General features: G+C 40.2%; 1 long non-coding RNA gene across 1 annotated transcript in view; it reads right to left on the bottom strand.

Annotated features, from left to right (window-relative positions):
• LOC147356999 (uncharacterized) overlaps positions 1 to 18,182 on the bottom strand; it is a 76,120-nt gene extending 57,938 nt beyond the window's left edge. Inside the window, exon 1 of the long non-coding RNA XR_015143707.1 lies at positions 16,462 to 18,182. This is a non-coding gene — a long non-coding RNA (uncharacterized LOC147356999). The remainder of the gene's footprint in view (positions 1 to 16,461) is intronic.
• Positions 18,183 to 21,445: the final 3,263 nt, after the last annotated feature.

Raw genomic sequence — 21,445 nt, 5'->3', positions numbered from 1 at the left:
TGACGTTTCTAGGGCACTTATTCCATGGTGGCTTGTATGATCTCTGTTTCTGTGCACTAAAGTCAAGGCCTCTGTCTTCATAAATTAACCACATTTCCAAGTAAGTTCAGACTGGTCTTCTGTTAGCTCTATATCTAAATTTAGCAGCTCTCACCGCTGGTGGATTCCTGCTGGCACTTTCACAAAGACTGGAGAGTTCCTTTCACTATTTTTCTCCGAGCTGTGTGGCCACCAAGGATATCCTGTCACCTTCCACTTATTTAGCACTTGAGGTACAGCAGTACTTGTGCCTGCAGCAAAGCACTATTCTATTCAAGAAAGCACTCTCTCCTGCCTCAGGTCAATTTGCTTTTACTCAACTACCATGGTGAGATGCGGGAGATCTTAATGAGGGTTTTGAATAGTTTCTTCAGGTTGTAAAAGTTTATTCTAGGAAGCAATATATGAACCAGAGGACTTATTAAAGTTTTAACTTTTGCTTATTTCCCCATCTAAGAGCAAGAGATGATTCACCATTTCCTTTTCTTGCTAATAAGACTTTATTTTGTTTCAATTTGGGGCTGTGACGGACCGCGTAGAAGAAGCACACTGGCTGTGACGGACCTCGCAGAAGCATGGTCGAGAGGATCTACCCCATGCCCGAGGCCAGGGGCGGCAGCCGGGAGGAGCTACCCCACGCCTGAGGTCAGGGGCGGCGGCCCGGAGGTGCGGTGGCTGCACTGGCGCAGGAGGGCTCAGAGGAGCTACTCCATGTTCAAGGTCAGGAGGGGTGGCGGTGAGGAGATACCCCTCATCCAAGGTAAGGAGCAGCAGCTGCACTTTGCTGGAGCAGCCATGACGAGATACCCCATGTCCAAGGTAAGAGAAACCCAAGTAAGACAGTAATTATTTGGAGAGGGTATCAGAGGCCAGACACACTGAAACCATACTCACAGAAAACTAGTCAATCTAATCACACAGACCACAGCCTGGTCTAACTCAATGAAACTAAGCCATGCCCTGTGGGGCCATCCAAGATGGGCGGGTCATAGTGGGGAGGTCTGCCAGAATGTGGTCCACTGGAGAAGGGAATGGCAAACCACTTCAGTATTCTTGCCTTGAGAACTCCATGAACAGTATGAAAAGGCAAAATGATAGGATACTGAAAGAGGAACTCCCCAGATCGGTAGGTGCCCAATATGCTACTGGAGGTCAGTGGAGAAATAACTCCAGAAAGAATGAAGGGATGGAGCCAAAGCAAAAACAACAGCCAGTTATGGATGAGACTGGTGATAGAAGCAAGGTCTGATGCTGTAAAGACCAATATTGCACAGGAACCTGGAATGTTAGGTCCATGAATCAAGGAAAATTGGAAGTGGTCAAACAGGAGATGGTGAGAGTGAACATCAACATTCTAGGAATCAGCAAACTAAAATGGACTGGAATGGGTGAATTTAACTCAGATGACCATTATATCTACTACTGCGGCCAGGAATCCCTTAAAAGAAATGGAGTAGCCTACGTTTGGCTGAAGATTCCTATCTAAATGCAAGAAAACAGAGCATGATGGTCTTTAAACATTTAAAAATCCCAGACTCCTTTCTTTAAAGCAAGCTGATGCTAGGGACAGCTTCAAGAAAATTAGAGATACCAAGGGAACATTTCATGCAAAGATGGGCTCCATAAAGGACAGAAATGGTATGGACCTAACAGAAGCAGAAGATATTAAGAAGAGATGGCAAGAATACACAGAAGAACTGTACAAAAAAGAACTTCACGACCCAGATAATCACGATGGTGTGATCACTGACCCAGAGCCAGACATCCTGGAATGTGAAGTCAAGTGGGCCTTAGGAAGCATGGTGATGGAATTCCAGTTGAGCTCTTTCAAATCCTGAAAGATGATGCTGTGAAAGTGCTGCACTCAATATGCCAGCAAATTTGGAAACTAAGCAGTGGCCACAGGACTGGAAAAGGTCCCTTTTCATTCCAATCCCAAAGAAAGGCAATGCCAAAGAGTGCTCAAACTACCACACAATTGCACTACTCACATGCTAGTAAAGTAATGCTCACAATTCTCCAATCCAGGCTTCAGCAATACATGAACCGTGAACTTCCTGATGTTTAAGCTGGTTTTAGAAAAGGCAGAGGAACCAGAGATCAAATTGCCAACATCTGCTGGATCATTGAAAAAGCAAGAGAGTTCTAGTAAAACATCTATTTCTGCTTTATTGACTATGCCAAAGCCGTATTGTGTGGATCACAATAAACTGAGTGACTGAACTGAACTGAACTAGGGAAAGAAATTTGACCATGTACAACAATTCTAACTTGGTCACTAAGTGATCCCATGTTCAGGACTCACTCATGTTCCATTTCTGACATCTACTAAATGTATAACTTTGAGCAATTTTTGTTTTGTTTTTAGTGTAACTGAGCCTCAATTTCCTTATCTGTAAAAGGGTCATAATTTTAATACAACTCTGACACAGTTGCCAAAATGACAACATAAGATACTCAGCATGATTATTGGAAATATACATATCAACTTATATATACAGTAGAGTTTATATCACTCTAGATATATTTGAGTTATATATATATATATATATATATATATATATATATATATATATATATATTTGAAATTGGGGACGCAAAAGAGTGATCAGAGTTTGTAAAAATAAATTTGGAAAAATAAATAGCATTATCCAAATCTCAGATTATGAAATAGAATGCAAACTGATTTTAGATTTTAGGGCTAAAAAAGTAAAAATTCCAGTTTCATAAATAAGGAGTAGTAAACTTGGCTTGATTAGCTCAAGTTACTTAGGGTCAAAATCAATGTTCATTTAAGTAGAAGTAACTAAGTTTTCTGATAGAATATTTGTCATAAAGCCATTGTATTTGTTAAATTGTCTCACATGCTCTTTTCAGCACCTAAACATCCTCCATAAATTTCTTGCTCATTTTTCTCCACTTTGTGCTTCCTTATTAAAAAAAAATAATAAATAAAACCCCCCAAACTTCCCCTGACCATGTTATTTCATCTAGTTCTGACCCCATTAAATTCCTTTTTATTATAGAAATTCTAAAAAACTGTTTTTCCTATCATCAATTCTTCACCAAATGCTTTACTTTTCTTTATAGTGGCTTCATTGAAATATAATTCACATAACATACAGTTTACCTCCTTAGTGGGTATAACTCACTGTTTTACTATATAGGCAGAAATACACAACCATCATTATTCTCAATTTTATACTCTCCATCACCACAAAAAGAAACCATGAACTCTTTAGGTATTACCATCTTATATTCACATTAAGCCCTCAACTCAAACCTAAGTAACCCTTAACCTGGTTTCTGTCTTTATGAATATGTCTCTGCTTAGTCACTTTAGACCTCTCTGACTCTTTGTGACCTTGTGGACTGTAGCCGCCAGGCTCTTCTGTCCATGGGATTTGCCAGGCAATAATATTGGAGTGGGTTGCCATGTCCTTCTCCAGGGGATCTTCCTGACCCAGGGATCAAAACTGGGTCTCTTGCATTGCAGGTGAATTCTTTACCACTGAGCCACCAGGGAAACCCCTCTTATCTCTATAGATTTACCCATTCTGAACAATTCACATATTATGTGGCATTCTGTGACTAGCTGCTTTCACTTAACATCATGGTTTCAAAATACATAAATATTGTAGCATGTATCACTACTCCATCACGTTCTTATGACTAAATAATACTCCAGTGTATAGATATACTACATTTCATTTATCCATTTTTCAGGTGATAGAATTCAGGTTGTTTCCATCTTTTGGCTATTATTAATAAAGTGAAAGTGAAGTCGCTCAGTCATGTCCGACTCTTTGCGACCCCATGGACTGTAGCCCACCAGGCTCCTCAGTCCATAGACTTTTCCAGGCAAGAGTACTAGAGTGGGTTGCCATTTCCTTCTTCAGGGGATCTTCCCAAGCAGGTTGGTATAAATATTCTTCTACTAATTTTTGTGTGGACATGCATTTTAGTTTCTCTTAGGTATCTACCAAGGGGTGGAATTTCTGGGTAATAAGGTTACATATGGAAATGTTTCATAAATCACCAGATTGTTTTCAAGTATGGCTATACCATTTTATATTCCCACCAGCAGTCTATAAGGAGTTTGATACTTCTTATCCTTCAGTTCAGTTCAGTTCAGTCACACAGTCATGTCCGACTCTTTGCGACTCCATGAATCACAGCACGCCAGGCCTCCCTGTCCATTACCAACTCCCAGAGTTCACTCAAACTCATGTCCATTGAGTCGGTGATGCCATCCAGCCATCTCACCCTCTGTCATCCCCTTCCCCTCCTGACCCCAATCCCTCCCAGCATCAGAGTCTTTTCCAATGAGTCAACTCTTCGCATGAGGTGGCCAAAGTATTGGAGTTTCAGCTTTAGCATCAGTCCTTCCAATGAACACCCAGGACTGATCTCCTTTAGAATGGACTGGTTGGATCTCCTTACAGTCCAAGGGACTCTCAGGAGTCTTCTCCAACATCACAGTTCAAAAGTATCAATTCTTTGGCATTCAGCTTTCTTCACAGTCCAACTCTCACGTTCTTGCTACCACTTATAATCTGACTTTTTGATTATAGCCATATTAGTGAGTATAAAGTGAAAGAAAACTCATTGTGGTTTCAGTCTGGATTTCCCAGGTAGTTAATGATGCTGAGCATCTTTTCATGTGCTTATTGGTCATTCACATAACTTCTTTACAGAAATATCTATTCAGGTTCCTGACCCATTTTTTAATTGGGTTGTCTTCTTCTACTTGAACTGTCATGTTTCTGCATATCCTAGATAAAAAGAACCTTATCACAAATTTAATTTTTAAATAATTTCTTTTATCTTTTCACTTCCCTTGATAGTTTCTCATGAAGCAGAAGTGTTTTTAATTTTGATGAAATCTAATTAAATTTTTTTTCTTTTGTTGCTTATACTTTTGGTGTCATATCTAAGAATCGTCTGTGAAATCTGAGGTCACAGAAATTTGTCCCTGTGTTTTCTTCTAAAAGTTTTGTAGTTTCAGTTTTTATTTTTAGATGTTACATCTACTTCTAGATAAATTGTGTAATAGCATGAGGTAAGAGTCCAATTTCATTATTTTGCATGTGGCTATCCAGTTGTCCCAGCATCAGTTGTTGAAAAAGACTATTCTTTCCCAGTTGAACAATGTTGATTCCTTTGCTAAAAATCAATTGACTACAGATATAGTTTTATTTCTGGACTCTCAGTCCTATTCCACTGGTCTATGTGTCTATCTTTATGCAAGTACCACACTGTTTTGAATACTATGGTTTGTAATAAAATCTGAAACTGGGAGCTATGAGTCTAACAACTTTTATTTTTTAAAGCTGTTTTGGCTTTTTAAGTCCCCTGCCACTTTACATGAATTTTAGACTGTGTTTGTCAATTTCTGCAGTGGAACCTGTTGGGCCTCTGATAGAGATTGTATTCAATCTTTAGACAATTTGGTGAGTACTGCAATCTTATGTAGGACTTCCCTGGTGGCTCAGATGGTAAAGTGTCTGTCTACAATGCAGGAGACCCAGGTTTGATCCCTGGGTCAGGAAGATCCCCTAGAAAAGGAAACGGCAACCCATCCTAGTACTATTGCCTGGAAAATCCCATGGACACAGGATCCTGGTAGGCTACAGTCCACGGGTCACAAAGAGTTGGACACGACTGAGTGAAGGCAATCTTATGTACCGTATTGAATTTAGTGAACATTTTCCATTTATTTGAATCATTTTTTGTTTATTTCAACTCTTTCATTGTCTTCAGTTTATGTGTTTGCAGTGTATTGGTTAAATTTATTATATTTTTCTTTCTGATGCTATCATAACTGGAATTGCTTTCTTAATTCTATTTTGGATTTTCCATTGCAAGTGTGTGGAAAATACAACTGATTTTTGTATATTCATCATGGGACCAGCAAAGCTGCTCAATTTGTTTATTAGTTCCAAAACAGTTTACAGCATTCCTTAGGGTTGTCTACATACAGGATTTTGTTGTCTAGGAATAGAGATATTTTTCGGTCTTCCTTTTCAATCTGAATGCCTTTAATTCATTTTCTTCACTAATTGCTCTGGGTAGATTTCTAGTGGATATCCTTGTCTTGTTCCTGGTCTTTAGCTGGTTAATTTGTTTTTAAATTGGTGACTAATTAATTTTCAACTTTGAACTCATTCCTGGAAATAGACCCTCTCCTCTAGAGTGCCTTGACATCAGCCTCTCTGCCTAAGGAGGAAGAAGAACATGTGGATCACAGCATTCCAGACCCTCTTCCTCCTTTGGGTACTACTTCGGCTCTCACTAGTTTGTTCATATGAGATGAGGTCCCTGTCACTGAAAAACAGTCTAGACCATCCTCACTGAGGCCAGAGTGACCCTGAAAGCCACTCTGGTTGTCTCTTGATTCTATAATTAGGTAGTGGGAACAGCAGGTGATGAGACTATTAGCCACAGTCAGATTTCCATATTTGCTCAAGCAGCTCATTCTGGTTATTAAGTCCAATTAAATCTCCTGATGAGGTCAGTTCTATCTATCCACAACACAACCCAAATCTTAAATGACAAACATGGACACAGAAAAGGCAGCTTCAGTCAAAATAGAAAATCTAACAAAAAAAATAAAATATAAACAGGTACAAATGATATTTAGGTACCCTCTCCTGGACCATCTGGGCAAAAACCTTCCCAAAGGAATGCCTAGGTCTGGTTATTCGAACATGAGGTCTCAACGGAGTAGATGGTTAAGCTCCTGAGGCCAAGTATCTGGTTGCCACAGGCAACATTGCTAAGGCCCTTATGATTGTCCTATGATTAATATGAGTGTTATTCCCTCTCACCTGTCCCATGAATCTGGAGGTGCATCAAGCACCTCACCAACTTTGACCCAGGTCTTTGGGGCTTTAAAAAATAAGACAAAACAGAAAAAAATAAAATAGTACTAGAGGTTAGGCCAAGGTCCATCTGTTTCCAGGAGAACAGAAGGGTCTATGCGAGGATTAGAGTCCAAAGGGGAGTGGGGAAGAATCATAGCTTCTGATATGGGCACTGAGGCCACCACCTCTGGGACCACTGTGCAAGCCTGACTATAGGTGGGTTCTCTAGGGCTCCTACCAATTCCCAAAGCTGTATATCCTGCCACTGAATGAATAGGTCTATTATCTATGTGCCTTCCTGCTCACTTTTGCCCCAAGTTCCTGTCAGGAAGTACTGTAATCAGGGCCATCCTTGTGGGGTATATGGAAGACCACATACCCACCCTACTACCTACACCTGCACCTAATGCTTCTGGCTCTCAAATACAAAACTGGCAGGTTGTCTTTTTGAATTACAGTTTTCTCTGGGTATATGCCTAGTAATGGGATAGCTGGGTCTAATGGTAGTTCTATTTTAGTTTTTCTTAGGAACCTGAATAGTGCTCTCCATAGTGTCTGTACCAATTTACATTCCCACCAATGGAGCATGAGGGTTCCCTTTTTTCCACACACTGTCCCACATTTACTTTTCATAGTCTTTTTTTAGGCTGGCCATTCTGATCTGTGTGTGGTAATACCTCATTGAAGTTTTGACTTCATTTCTCTAATAATTAGTGATTGCTGAGCATCTTTTCATGCATTTGTTACCCATTTGTAGGTGACCTAAATGGGAAGGAAATTGGAAAAAGAGAGGATATATGTATACACATATATATCTGTGTGTGTGTGTGTGTATTTCACTCTGAAGTACAGTAAAAACAAACAAACAAACAAAAACTAATACAACACTATAAAGTAACTGTTGTTTGCTTTTAGTCATTCAGTCATGTCTGACTCTTTGCAACCCCATGGATTGTAGCCTGCCAAGCTCCTCTGTCCATGGGATTCTCCAGGCAAGAATACTGGAGTTGCCATTTCCTTTTTCAGGGGATCTTCCTAACCCAGGGATGGAAAACAAGTCTCCTGCATGGCAGGCGGATTCTTCACCATTGAACCACCAGTGAAACCTAAAAGCAACTATACTCCAATAAAAATTTTAAAAAAGAAAGAAAGAAAATAAATAGCTAAAAAAATACTGGCTGCCTGGTTCAGTCACTCAGTCATGTCCAACTCTTTGTAACCCCATGGACTTTAGCCTGCCAGGTTCCTCTGTCCATGGAATTTGCCAGGCAAGAATACTGGAGTGGCTTGCCATTTTCTTCTCCAACTGGCTGCCTGAGGGAGAAATAAACAGTTGTCCTCACTGCTGAGCCCCAGGAAGAGAAGCCCTCTCTGAGACTGTTTATCTATTCAGCAGCCCCGTTTCACCTGTGTGGAAGGCCTCAGGCACCTGGTGAATCACTTTGGGTAATAAATGGCTCAACACCACAGTTCAGCAGTTGGGGGCCTAAAGTGTTTCCTAGACATTGTGATTCCTATGCGCTATGGCCCAAGCTGAAGGTACTTAGTAACTGACATTCCAAAGGCACTTTTAAGCATTCCTTTCACTGGGATGATGAGGATAGCTTGCTTTCACATAGAGCGGGTTACATCTTTAGTGTTCTTCCACAAGGATGCCTAAACTTCTGGGCTCTCTGCCATCTGGGGGTAGGTCATGGCTTGGAACAAATTCCAATTTAGAGGAAGAATGCTTCATCATATACATGACATCTTCCTAGTGGGCTTAGAGCTGGACACCATCTTATGCTGAATTCCTGAATTTTCCAGTCTAATGACCTCAGATGGTAAAAAGTCTGCCTGCAATGCAGGAGACTTGGGTTCAATTCCTGGGTTGGGAAAAACCCCTGAAGAGAGAGGCTACTCACTCCAATATCCTTGCCTGGAGATTTCCATGGATAGATGTTACAGGTCATGGAGTCACAAAGAGTTGGACACAACTGAGTCACTAATGACATCATTTCAGTTCAGTTCAGTTCAGTCGCTCAGTCGTGTCTGACTCTTTGCAACCCCATGAATCGCAGCACGCCAGGCCTCCCTGTCCATCACCAACTCCCGGAGTTCACTCAGACTCACGTCCATCGAGTCAGTGAAGCCATCCAGCCATCTCATCCTCTGTCGTCCTCTTCTCCTCCTGCCCCCAATCCACCCCAGCATCAGAGTCTTTTCCAATGAGTCAACTTTTCCCATGAGGTGGCCAAAGTACTGGAGTTTCAGCTTTAGCATCATTCCTTCCAAGGAAATACCAGGGCTGATCTCCTTCAGAATGGACTGGTTGGATCTCCTTGCAGTCCAAGGGACTCTCAAGAGTCTTCTCTAACACCACACTTCAAAAGCATCAATTCTTTGGCACTCAGCTCTCTTCACAGTCCAACTCTCACATCTATACATGACCATTGGAAAAACCATAGCCTTGACTGGACGGATCTTTGTTGGCAAAGTAATGTCTCTGCTTTTGAATATGCTATCTAGGTTGGTCATAACTTTTCTTCCAAAGAGTAAGTGTCTTTTAATTTCATGGCTGCAGTTACTATCTGCAGTGATTCTGGAGCCCCCCCCAAAAATAAAATCTGACTGTTTCCACTGTTTCCCCATATATTTCCCATGAAGTGGTGGGACTGGATGCCATGATCTTCGTTTTCTGAATGTTGAGCTTTTAAGCCAACTTTTTCACTCTCCACTTTCACTTTCATCAAGAGGCTTTTGAGTTCCTCTTCACTTTCTGCCATAAGGGTGGTGTCATCTGCATATCTGAGGTTATTAATATTTCTCCCGGTAATCTTGATTCCAGCTTGTGCTTCTTCCAGCCCAGCATTTCTCATGATGTACTCTGCATATAAGTTAAATAAGCAGGGTGACAATATTCAGCTTTGACGTACTCCTTTTCATATTTGGAACCAGTCTGTTGTTCCATGTCCAGTTCTAACTGTTGCTTCCTGACCTGCATACAGATTTCTCAAGAGGCAGGTCAGGTGGTCTGGTATTCCCATCTCTTTCAGAATTTTCCACAGTTTATTGTGATTCACACAGTCAAAGGCTTTGTGAATAAAGCAGAAATAGATGTTTTTTTTTTTTTTTCTGGAACTCTCTTGCTTTTTCGATGATCCAGCGGATGTTGGCAATTTGATCTCTGGTTCCTCTGCCTTTTCTAAAACCAGCTTGAACGTCAGGAAGTTCACGGTTCACATATTGCTGAAGCCTGGCTTGGAGAATTTTGAGCATTACTTTACTAGCATGTGAGATGAGTGCAATTATGCGGTAGTTTGAGCATTCTTTGGCATTGCCTTTCTTTGGAATTGGAATGAAAAGGGACCTTTTCCAGTCCTGTGGCCACTGCTCAGTTTTCCAAATTTGCTGCCATATTGAGTGCAGCAGTTTAATGGCATCATCTTTCAGGATTTGAAATAGCTCAACTGGAATTCCATCACCTCCACTAGCTTTGTTCATAGTGATGCTTTCTAAGGCGCACTTGACTTCACATTCCAGGATGTCTGGCTCTGGGTCAGTGATCACATCATCGTGTTTATCTGGGTCGTGAAGATCTTTTTTGTTAGTTCTTCTGTGCATTCTTGCCACCTCTTCTTAATATCTTCTGCTTCTGTTAGGTCCATACCATTTCTGTCCTTTATGGAGCCCATCTTTGCATGAAATGTTCCCTTGGTATCTCTAATTTTCTTGAAGTGATCTTTAGTCTTTTCCATTCTGTTGTTTTCCTCTATTTCTTTGCAATGATCACTGAAGAAGGCTTTCTTATCTCTTCTTGCTATTCTTTGGAACTCTGCACTCAGATGCTTATATCCTTCCTTTTCTCCTTTGCTTTTCACTTCTCTTCTTTTCACAGCTATTTGTAAGGCCTCCCCAGACAGCCATTTTGTTTTTTTGCATTTCTTTTCCAAGGGGATGGTCTTGAATCCTGTCTCCTGTAGAATGTCACGAACCTCATTCCATAGTTCATCAGGCACTCTATCTATCAGATCTAGGCCCTTAAATCTATTTCTCACTTCCACTGTATATCATCTAACCCTAATTAGTCAGACAGACATAGACAGCATATTAAAAAGCTGAGACATAATTTTGCTGACAAAGGTCTGTATAGTCAAAGCTATGGTCTTTCCAGTAGGCACGTATGGATGCAAGAGTTGAACCATAAAGAAAGCTGAGCACCAAAGAATTGATGCTATTGAACTATGGTGTTGGAGAAGACTCTTGAGAGTCCCCTGGATGGCAAGGAGATCCAACCAGTCAATCCTAAAAGAAATCAGTCCTCAATATTCATTGGAAGGACTGATGCTGAAGCTGAACCTCCAATACTTTGGCTACCTGATGTGAAGAAGTGACTCATTAGAAAAGACCCTGATTTTGAAAAAGACTGTAAGCGGGAGAGCAGAGGATGACAGAGGATGAGAGGCTTGGAGGGCATCACTGACTCAATGGACATGGGTTTGAGCAAGCTCCCGGAGTTGGTGATGAACAGGGAAGCCTGGAGTGCTGCAGTCCATGGGGTTGCAGAGTCAGACATGACTGAGTGACTGAACTGAACTGAAGGAAATTAACTAAATTACTATATAATAGCAAACTGCTTAAAACTGACTTAAAGCAGAATTTAATACAAAACACCAAATCTTGATTTTTCCAGTTTTTCTAGGAGTGTCCTTTAAAAAACAAAACAAACAAAAAAACAAAAACAAAAACAAAACATAATGGTGCTTTTCTAGGTATAGAAAATGTGTCAAAAATCATTCTTTTGAAATGGACATTGTACACTTTGCAAATAGACCTTCTGTTCCGAACTTTGGATTTAAAAAAGGAAGTAAAATTGTCTTTGCTCTTGAAATCCTCTCATTCATCTTCTTGGTTTTGTTCTTGACTGCATTAGCAACATGTCCCAATTTATTATCTTCAGATTATGTTTTTAAAATCATGTTTGTCAGAGTTTGTCATCGTTAGGGTTTTCTACAGTAATTTACATCACATGTGCTTCCTTCATCTTACTTATATAGTGTCAGATGGTGACTGACAGGAAAGTCTGGTATGTGCATGGGGTTACAGAGACTAGAGGACACAACTAAACAACTGAACTGAACTGAACCCTAATTACTTCCTCAAAGCCCCATATCTAAGTATCATCATATTGGGAGTTAGGAGTTCAATATATCAATTTGTGGGGACACATTCAGTCCATAACACTTTATCTCCTTATCTTCTATTCATCTTCCCCTGACACCTTTCTTCACCCTACTGAACTTACTTTTCACTGAACACACTTCTGCTTCATGGACTTTAATACTTCTTGTTTCGTCTGCCTGGAAATACATTTCAAATATCTTCCCATTTTCCACATCCTGCAGCTCCTTCAATATTTGACTTATCTCAGTAAATAATTCCCTAAATCCGCTCTTGAATATTATAACACTCTAATTCTCCTAAATTCATTTCTTTTCTTTCATAGCACTAATCACCAGTGACCCTGCATGGCATGGCTCATAGCTTCATTCAGCTATGCACAACCCCTCACCATGACAAAGCTGTGAACCATGAAGAGGCACCTAGTAATAGTCTATGTAACATACAATTTTAGGATTCTCAGCCTCATGAAAATTGAAACTTTATTAGAGCAGAGATTTAATTTTTTTTTTTCAGTTTACTGTTACATTCCCAAATACTATAGTCATGTATGACACAATTAAAAATGCATACTTTTAAACTGAATCAAATTAAAATGAAGTAATTTAAGTCACCTAAGGAAATACAAAATTAAATTATTAAAATTATGACTGAATGTCAGTAACATAATTTGTTGTTTAGTATCTGTTCTTCTTTATTAGAAGGCTAGCTCTATGAAGCAATGAATTATTCAGTACTGAAGTTTTAGCAGTCTGGACACTGTTCATTCCTGGAATTAACTCAGTACTGTTGAGTACATGGCTATATTTCCATTAATTTATTTTATATAATAATAGCTTGCCAATAGCACTCCTGTTGGATTTTCTGCTTTGAACTATAAAACTCTTACCTAAATTACTATGCACTATTTTGTATTGTCTATGTGTTATGTCTGTGTTACAATAGCAAATGCAAGAAACTGAACTTAATGTAGGAAGAACCCTTCCTTTTGAACTTAAAAGATACTTTTTAGAGCAATTTTCAGTTATTTTACACAAAAATGTTTTATTATTTTTAACTCAATGACCTTAATAAACCTAGCCTGTCAAAATAATGCCACCAGCAGTATTATGTATTATATTCATTAAAATGACTCATTTGTGCACAAACTGGTTGCTGTATAATGTTTTCCATGAAGGCTGGCACAGCTGGTTTTTAATTTGTCTGTAAGGCAAAACCATTCCCTTTGGAGTAAATGTTTTCATTTGGATACTTCGATTTACCACATTTGCAAACAGTATTTTGCTCACTTTGTTGTGCAAAGGAAAGAGTAATAAGTGAGTAAATCTGAACACATACAAGTGCAAATCAAGTAACTTCTTTCCTCTTTAGCTTGCTTCTTATTCTAGATTAGCAGATAATGTTCAAAAATAAATTAATTGGCTTAACATACTTAAATTATGAGCTTGGTTATCCAAATAAACATGTTTGTTTAGAACTTTACATTTCCACCTACTTAGTACAAGCTTGGAGAAAGAAATGGCAGCCCACTCCAGTATTCTTGTCAGGAATATCTCATGGACAGAAGAACTTGGTGGGCTGCAGTCCATTGGATCACAAAGAGTCAGACATGGCTGAACACACACACACAATATAGCTTAATGAGATGACAGCAAAAAGCACTGCTGCCATTTTGTAAATGAAGAGGAGAAAATCCAACATCATGAATTGACTTGTCCCTTAATTCCAGGGTCAAGAATAATGCCCTAATTCATTTTGTTCTGGTATTTTTCTCTATTCTGTATATTAGTCTACACATATTATCAGTAGGTTGTGAATTTGGCTTTGGTTTCACTGATATAAGAACATGTTTATACTTGGCTCTCAGAATTCTTTAAAATTTCTACAGCTTTAAAGCAAAAAAAAAAAAAAGTGACCAAGGAGTCAAATGAAGATACTTATATCCAAATATTAAGAAGCCATGATTCTAATGTCATTATCATTCCTGGTGAAATTTATCTAGACTGAAAAGGTAGAACAGGTGAGACAAAGGCCAAGTTTGCTACTTTGAAGAGTGTTTCAATCATAGTGCACAGGCCCTACTTCTTCAAAGTGTAACTAATGTGTAGCATGTTTAGTGTCACAACTGTATTTTAAGGGTTAGCTTTATATTCTTTCATGCCTCATTTATTATGCGTAAATCTGCTTCAGCAATTATGATAAAATAATTCTATCTTTGTATTTATTGTTTCAAGTTGGGGGTTAACATCTATGATTAACAGAAATCTAGCTTTTAACATGCCTTACAGGCAATCCTGTTGCAATCAAAGCCATGAGCAGTACAGATTTAGGGTGTAGGGTCAATCTTTGGAAGAAAGGGCTCCCGTAACACAGCAGCTCAAAGATAACAGATATTTGATTTTCTTTTAAACAGGAGTCTAGGTGCAGGAGGGGAGTTCATAATAGTTCATGGTGCCACTGTTACAGGAGACTCTGCTCATAGACCCAGCTGCTGTCATTCTAAGACTGTTGAAGGCTGGCTCTCAAACATGCATGTATATTTCAGCTTGGGAAAATAAGAAAGACAGGATATGGAACTACTGGTGCAGGTGATGCTTACAGCTCCAAAGATAAACCCAGACCATGGCGGACTTACCACCTGAATTTATTTATTAATTACATGAAGTCCCAAACAGTCCTGTGCACTGGGTAGATTTACTCTAAGAGGATCTTCAAGGACCTAGAACCCTTCCTTGTACGTTTGTTATTTTCAACATGTGAATTCCAGGCTAGTCCTGCTTGTCTTCCTCCAGCTTGTTGAGGGGGAAATGATCATGAAGGAGCAATTTGGGAATTACTAATGGAACGCAGAAGTGGCATGGATCATTTCCATCACACCCAGTCTCCAGAATGCATGGCCATGTGCAGGAGGAGAGGAAATGTGCTCACTGAGCAGCTACAAAATTTATGCCAACTGGAGTGTAATTTTATTTTTTTAAGTGGTAATCAATAAAATTCTTCTCTATTTATTATTGACTTAGTCCTACTTTGATTCAACAAGTTGTTATTAATTTAGCAAAAGGCTTCTGATTTAAGTACTCTAGAATTTCAAAGAAAGCATTTACTAAAACATTCATAGGTTTAGATAAATGCTTTGCTTTTATTGGGAATATGGCAGATGTCAGTCTAAACAGATTTCTATATAAATGACTAGCAGCTGTCTCTCTGTATAATGTCTAAAAAGCATCACAGCACTTACTGAAGAATTTGTCCTTCATTAGTATGAAGGATGCTCTCTTTCATATGAACAGTATACTCTCAAAGGAAACTGTCTCTAGGAAAAAAGAAAAACAACCTAATATTTAACTAGAATTAAGCAATTGATTGTCAGGAACACTGCTAAATATTTTCACATATAATTAAATGGTGTCATTGGTAGTAAGGCTGTTTCTCTAAGGAAGGGCTGGATAAAGAAGAAATTAAAGAGGAGGCTGAGCACCAAAGAATTGATGTTTCCCAAATTGTGGTGATGGAAAAGAATCTTGAGAGTCCCTCAGACAACAAGGAGATCAAACCAGTCCATCCTAAAGGAAATCAACCCTGAATATTCATTGGAAGAACTGTGCTAAAGCTGAAGCTCCAATACTTTAGCCACCTGATGCCAAGAGCCAACTTATTGTATAAAACTCTGATGCTGGGAAAGACTGAGGGCAGGAGAAGAAGGGGGTGACAGAGGATGAAATGGTTAGATGGCATCACTGACTTCATGGATGTGAATTTGAGCAAACTTGGGGAAACAGTGAAGGACAGGGGAACCTGGCATGCTGCAGTCCATGGGGTTGCAAACAGTTGGACACAACTTAGCAACTGAACAACAACAATGAAGGGCAAAATGTAAAACTAGCGAGAAGCGGAGGTTAATTCATGGAGGATGTGAGTCCAGTAAGACAGGTCATTGAGTCAAGGAGAATCTTTGGCAGACACTACAGAGCTGAGGAGTATTACAACGAAATAACAGGAAATTCAAATAGGTCCTGATCCATACCCAGTGATTCTACTCTGTTTTTCTGGTTTGCTCTTATAAGTTTGTTTCCCTATTTTCAGCAAAGGGTCTTTAACACATTTTTTTAAGATATTAGACAGAGAGGCACTTCATAGCAGGCTGGTCCCTAGGCTTTTCATTTAAACTGGAGTGCATTATTTGTAGCAAATACCAATCAGGTTAATCTCCAGCTCACAACAGTCACCCTTCATTGAGAGAAGTCCCAACCATAGAGGTGGGTCTGAAGTAATGATGTACAAGGTCCTTGCACTTGAACCTTGACCTCTGGCCATCTTCTGGAGGTGGACAACTGATCAATGCTGGACCAAGTTTGGTAACTTGAATGGAGACACAGAAGTTGGTTGAAGCTCTTACCTTAATGATCCTGTAATATCCTCCAGCTGCTGAGGACTCCAGGGATCAGAGCGTGGAAGGGGGTGAGGTTCCTGGCTGCTTCCAGGTCTGGACCTGGCCGGTGGGTGGTGGTAAGGGAGGCTCCGGCCTTCACGGGGGCTCCAGAGTTCTGTGAGACACAATCCTCAGCCTGTTCTGGGTCCTCAGCCTGTCCTGGGCCCCCAGCCAACCCAATGGTGCTGAGGCCAAAGGGCCTGGAGGGCCACGGAATAAGACCCAGGGCCACGTCTTGCTGCACTCTGCCAAGAGGACCACCGCTAGGCTAATCATCAGTGGAGCAGGAAGACCTTTAACCACCAGGCTAACGGTCTCCTGACCTTTAAGTAAGTACGTGAAGTCGCTCAGTAGTGTATGACTCTTTGCGACCCCATGGACTGTAGCCTACCAGGTTTCTCCCTCTCTGCATGGGATTTTCCAGGCAATAGTACTGGAGTGGGTTGCCATTTCCTTCTCTAGTGGATCTTCCCGACCCAGGGATAGAACCCAGGTCTCCCGCATTCCAGGCAGACGCTTTAACCTCTGAGCTACCAGGGAATCCTGAGCCCCCGACCTTTAACCCCCATGCTAATGGTCTCGCGATAACAGCCTCGCGCTTGCGCCGTTACACTTTCATTTCACAGACGCGTTCCGTCTTTGCGGTCACGAGGCAGTCATCCTCATATGCTATCGGCACAGGCTTCACAGTCTGTCACTCTTCATCTCATTCCAGCCAGCTTGTGCTTCTCACATACACTAAAACCATTTCTTCCACTGTCACAAAGGAACTCTGTGTTGGCCGCTCCACAGGTATGTAGTTTTAATCTTCTCACTTTACTCAGTATTTCAGAGATGTTTAATTAAATGGTTGATTCTCCTTTTGTCAAATGAGCTTCTGCTGTTTAAATTCCTTGATGGTTTCCTCATTCATCTCTGTTTCTTCTAGATAATTTTTTTTTCTCGATAATTTTTTTTTCCGTATCCTTTCCTCGTAATTCTTAAATAAGGTGCTTCGAATAATCTCCCTTTTCCTCATTGGATTTCAAATGAATAAAGACATAAAAGAAGTGAGTTAAGCAAATGAGAATAAAATATTAAAGTCAATGGGAATAAAATAAAAGTCAACGTTTAACACTGTGGCTTAAGTATGTGGACTGATGGTCTTCCCAGTAACAGATCCTAGATATGAACCCAGTCACTCAGACAGTAACAGGTTAGAGCCTTTCTACATGCCCGGCTCTTTTGGAAGCTGGCTCCCAAGAAAAAGAGAGGAGGAAAGAAGAGAGCTAAGCTTCTGTTGTGCTGTGTTTAGTGGCACAGTCCTATCTGATCTTTGTGACCAACCCCATGGAATAGATAGCCTGCTAGACTCCTCTGTCCATGGGGATTTTCTAGCAAGAATACTAGAATGAGTTGCCATGCCCTCCTCCAGGGGATCTTCCCAATCCAGGGATCAAACTGAGGTCTCCTGCATTCATTGCAGGAGGATTTGTTACCATCTGGGCCACCAGGGAAGCTTATGAATACTTGAGTGAGTAGCCTATGGATTCTCCAGGGAATCTTCCTAACTCAGATATGAAACTGGGGTCTCCTGCATTGGAGGAAGATTCTTTACTAGCTGAGCCAGGAAGCCCAGAGCTAAGCTTAAGCAGGATCATTATCCTAAACTGAATATATGCCATGGTAGGAGGAAAAAAAAAGAGAACCCAGCAGTGCTGTTTCCTCTATGTGGAAGGAAACATTGCATATGTGTGTGAACAGATACAGACAACCCATGGAAGAGCTGGAACTCTGTAGGATGTATAAAGAAATATTAACCTTAAATACTGTGTGACAAGTATGTGATAAGTCCATAAATAGTTGAGAAAAGACACCTGAGCAGAAAGGCCTTTGTAGACTACCCAACAGAAGATAGTGTTCTTATCCACTTGTGTTGTCATTTAATCTCTAAGTCATATCTGACTTTTGGTCTCTAAGTCATATCTTCTTGTAGCCCTCTGTCCATGGGATTCCCCAGGAAAGAATACAAGAATGGTTGACATTTCCTTCACCAAGTGGTCTTCCAGACAGGGGTGGAACCCACATCTCCTGCATCGGCAGGCAGATTCTTTACCACTGAGCCACTTGGGAAGCCCCTTGCACATATACTCCATGCTTGCTCTCGTCTTAGGAGAAGGCAGTGGCACCCTACTCCAGTACTCTTGCCTGGAGGATCCCATGGATGGAGGAGCCTGGTAGGCTGTGGTTCATGGAGTGGCTAAGAGTTGGACACGACTGAGCAACTTCACTTTTACTTTTCACTTTCACGCCTTGGAGAAGAAAATGGCAAACCACTCCAGTGTTTTGCCTGGAGAATCCCAGGGATGGGGGATCCTGGTGGGCTGCCGTCTGTGGAGTCACACAGAGTCAGACACGACTGAAGTGACTTAGCAGCTGCAGCCGCAGCTTTCCTCTTATACCCCTTAGAGACTGATCCAAATGGTTACTTGTTTATGATTTGCCTAAAGTGCATCTTCATTTTGTTCAATCTGTATCCCCACTCTCTACAATAGTAACCAGAATGTAGGATGAATGAATGAGTGTATAAAACAAATATATAAAAATGTCATACCACTTCCATTGTTGGAAGAGATTACTGCTCTGTAGGCTTCAAGGAGATAAAATTTGAGCTGGATTATAAAGAATATTAAAGGAAATCAACCCAGAATATTCGTTGGAAGGACTGATAGCTGAAGTTGAAGCTCCAAAACTTTGGCCACCTGATGCAAAGAGCTGACTTATTAGAAAAGACCCTGATGCTGGGAAAGATTGAAGGCAGGAGGATAAGGGTATGACAGAGAATGAGATGCTTGGATGGCATCACCGACTTGATGGACATGAATTTGAGAAAGCTCCAGGAGTTGGTGATGGACAGGGACGCCTGTTGTGCTGCAGTCCATGGGGTCTCAGAGTCGGACACTGACTGAGCGACTGAACTGAAGTGAACGGATGTATACATATATATAACACCAAAATTTACTTGCAATTTTCCTCTCTAGTCTCCAAAAAGAAGTTAAAATGGGGATATTTTTCTTTCTCCATGGAAATTAGATTAGTAATACTGTCAGATTTTAAGACAAATTGTGAAAAACTTCAGAATGAACTCTCTGGAGAAAATATGCAAAGGCCACCATATGTTCTCTTGTTTTTACTTTTCATGATTCATGAGTCCAGAGTCAGTTGTTAGAGACTTAAACTTTATATGAAACCAGAAAACTTATTTATTTTCAATAAGAAAAATGATTAACGCCTCACATTAGCAGCTTTTAGGAATTTGAGAAAATGTTTCCTACCACACATGGATGTATTAAGCATAATTTTTTTGAGGTCAAGATAAAAATTTATCTTGGGAATATTTTTGTTCAGAAACTGAAGAAAGAATAGCTACAAAAGTCAATACTCATTCAGGTCAGTCACTCAGTAGTGTCTGGCTCTTTGCAACCTCGTGGACTGCAAGCATGCCAGGCCTCCCTGTCTATCACTAACTCCCAGAGTTCACTCAAACTCATTCCACTGAGTCAGTAATGTCATCCAAACATCTCATCCTCTGTCATCCCCTTCTCCTGCCTTCACTCTTTCCCAGCATCAGGGTCTTTTCAAATGAGTGAGTTCTTTACATCAGGTGCCCAAAGTATTGGAGTTTCAGCTTCAGCAACAGTCTTTCCAGTGAATATTTAGGACTGATTTCCTTTAGGACTGGTTGGATCCCCTTGAAGTCCAAGGGACTCTCAAGAGCCTTCTCCAACACCATAGTTCAAAAGCATCAATTCTTTGACACTCAGCTTTCTTTATGGTCCAACTTTCACATCCATACATGACCACTGGAAAAACAATAGCCTTGACTAGATGGACCTTTGTTGGCAAAGTAATGTCTCTGCTCTTTAATATGATGTCTATGTTGGTCATAGCTTTTCTTCCAAGGAACAAATGTCTTTTAATATCATGGCTGCAGTCACCATCTGCAGTGATTTTGGAGCCCCCCAAAATAAAGTCTGTCCTGTTTCCATTGTTTCCCCATCTGTTTGCCATAAAATGATGGGGCTGGATACCATGATCTTAGTTTTTTTAACGTTGAGTTTTAAGTCAACATTTTCACTCTCCTCTTTCACTTCCAAGAGGCTTTTTAGTTCTTCTTTGCTTTCTGTCATAAGGGTGGTGTCATCTGCATATCTGAGATTATTGATATTTCTGCTCGCAATCTTGATTCCAGCTTGTACTTCATTCAGTCCAGCGTTTCTCATGATGTACTCTGCATATAAGTTAAATATCAAGGTGACAGTATACAGCCTTGATGTATTCCTTTCCCAATTTGGAACCAGTCTGTTGTTCCATGTCCAGTTTAGGAAGTGACATACATTCTCTAAAAAGAAAATTTATTTACATATTTTTGTGCAAAGTGTATTTCTATACACTCTTTAAAATGTTTGCAGATCACAGAAAACTTCTTTGTGGATATCTATTGATATTTGCCATATTAAATATTAGACTTAAAGAATAAATATTTATTTATTCCAAAAATGATAGAATGAATGTATTTGGTTAAAAGTGTCACTAAGTAACCTATTATGGGTTAATATATTTCCTAGTCCAGGGTATCTTCCTAAACTAGGTATTGAACCTGCATCTCTTGCATCTCCTGTGGGTTCTTGACCACCATGCCAATTGGGAAGCCCTGGTAGCAGATGGCTTGGTAGGATAAAGTGATTAATTGCTAGATATGTTCAGAAGACAGAGTTCTTAGGAATTTCTAACTGGTTGAATGGATGCTGTGAGAAAAAGACATGTGTAGAAAGACTCTGGAGTTCTTGACCTGAACTTTTGACATGACAATATTACCATTAATGATAATAGTTTCCACTTTGTGTAAGTTTGAACAAGATCAGTGTAGTTTTTACACAGGACATTTGAGGTATCTTTTAGATCCATAACA

The sequence above is a fragment of the Bos grunniens genome, chromosome 16 (assembly GCF_055505025.1).
Source record: "Bos grunniens cultivar Pamir isolate PY7600 chromosome 16, Bosgru_T2T1.0, whole genome shotgun sequence".
In the NCBI taxonomy this organism is placed as follows: domain Eukaryota; kingdom Metazoa; phylum Chordata; class Mammalia; order Artiodactyla; family Bovidae; genus Bos; species Bos grunniens.
Note: the sequence above shows the minus strand (reverse complement) of the source record. Positions and strands in the feature narration are given on the sequence as shown.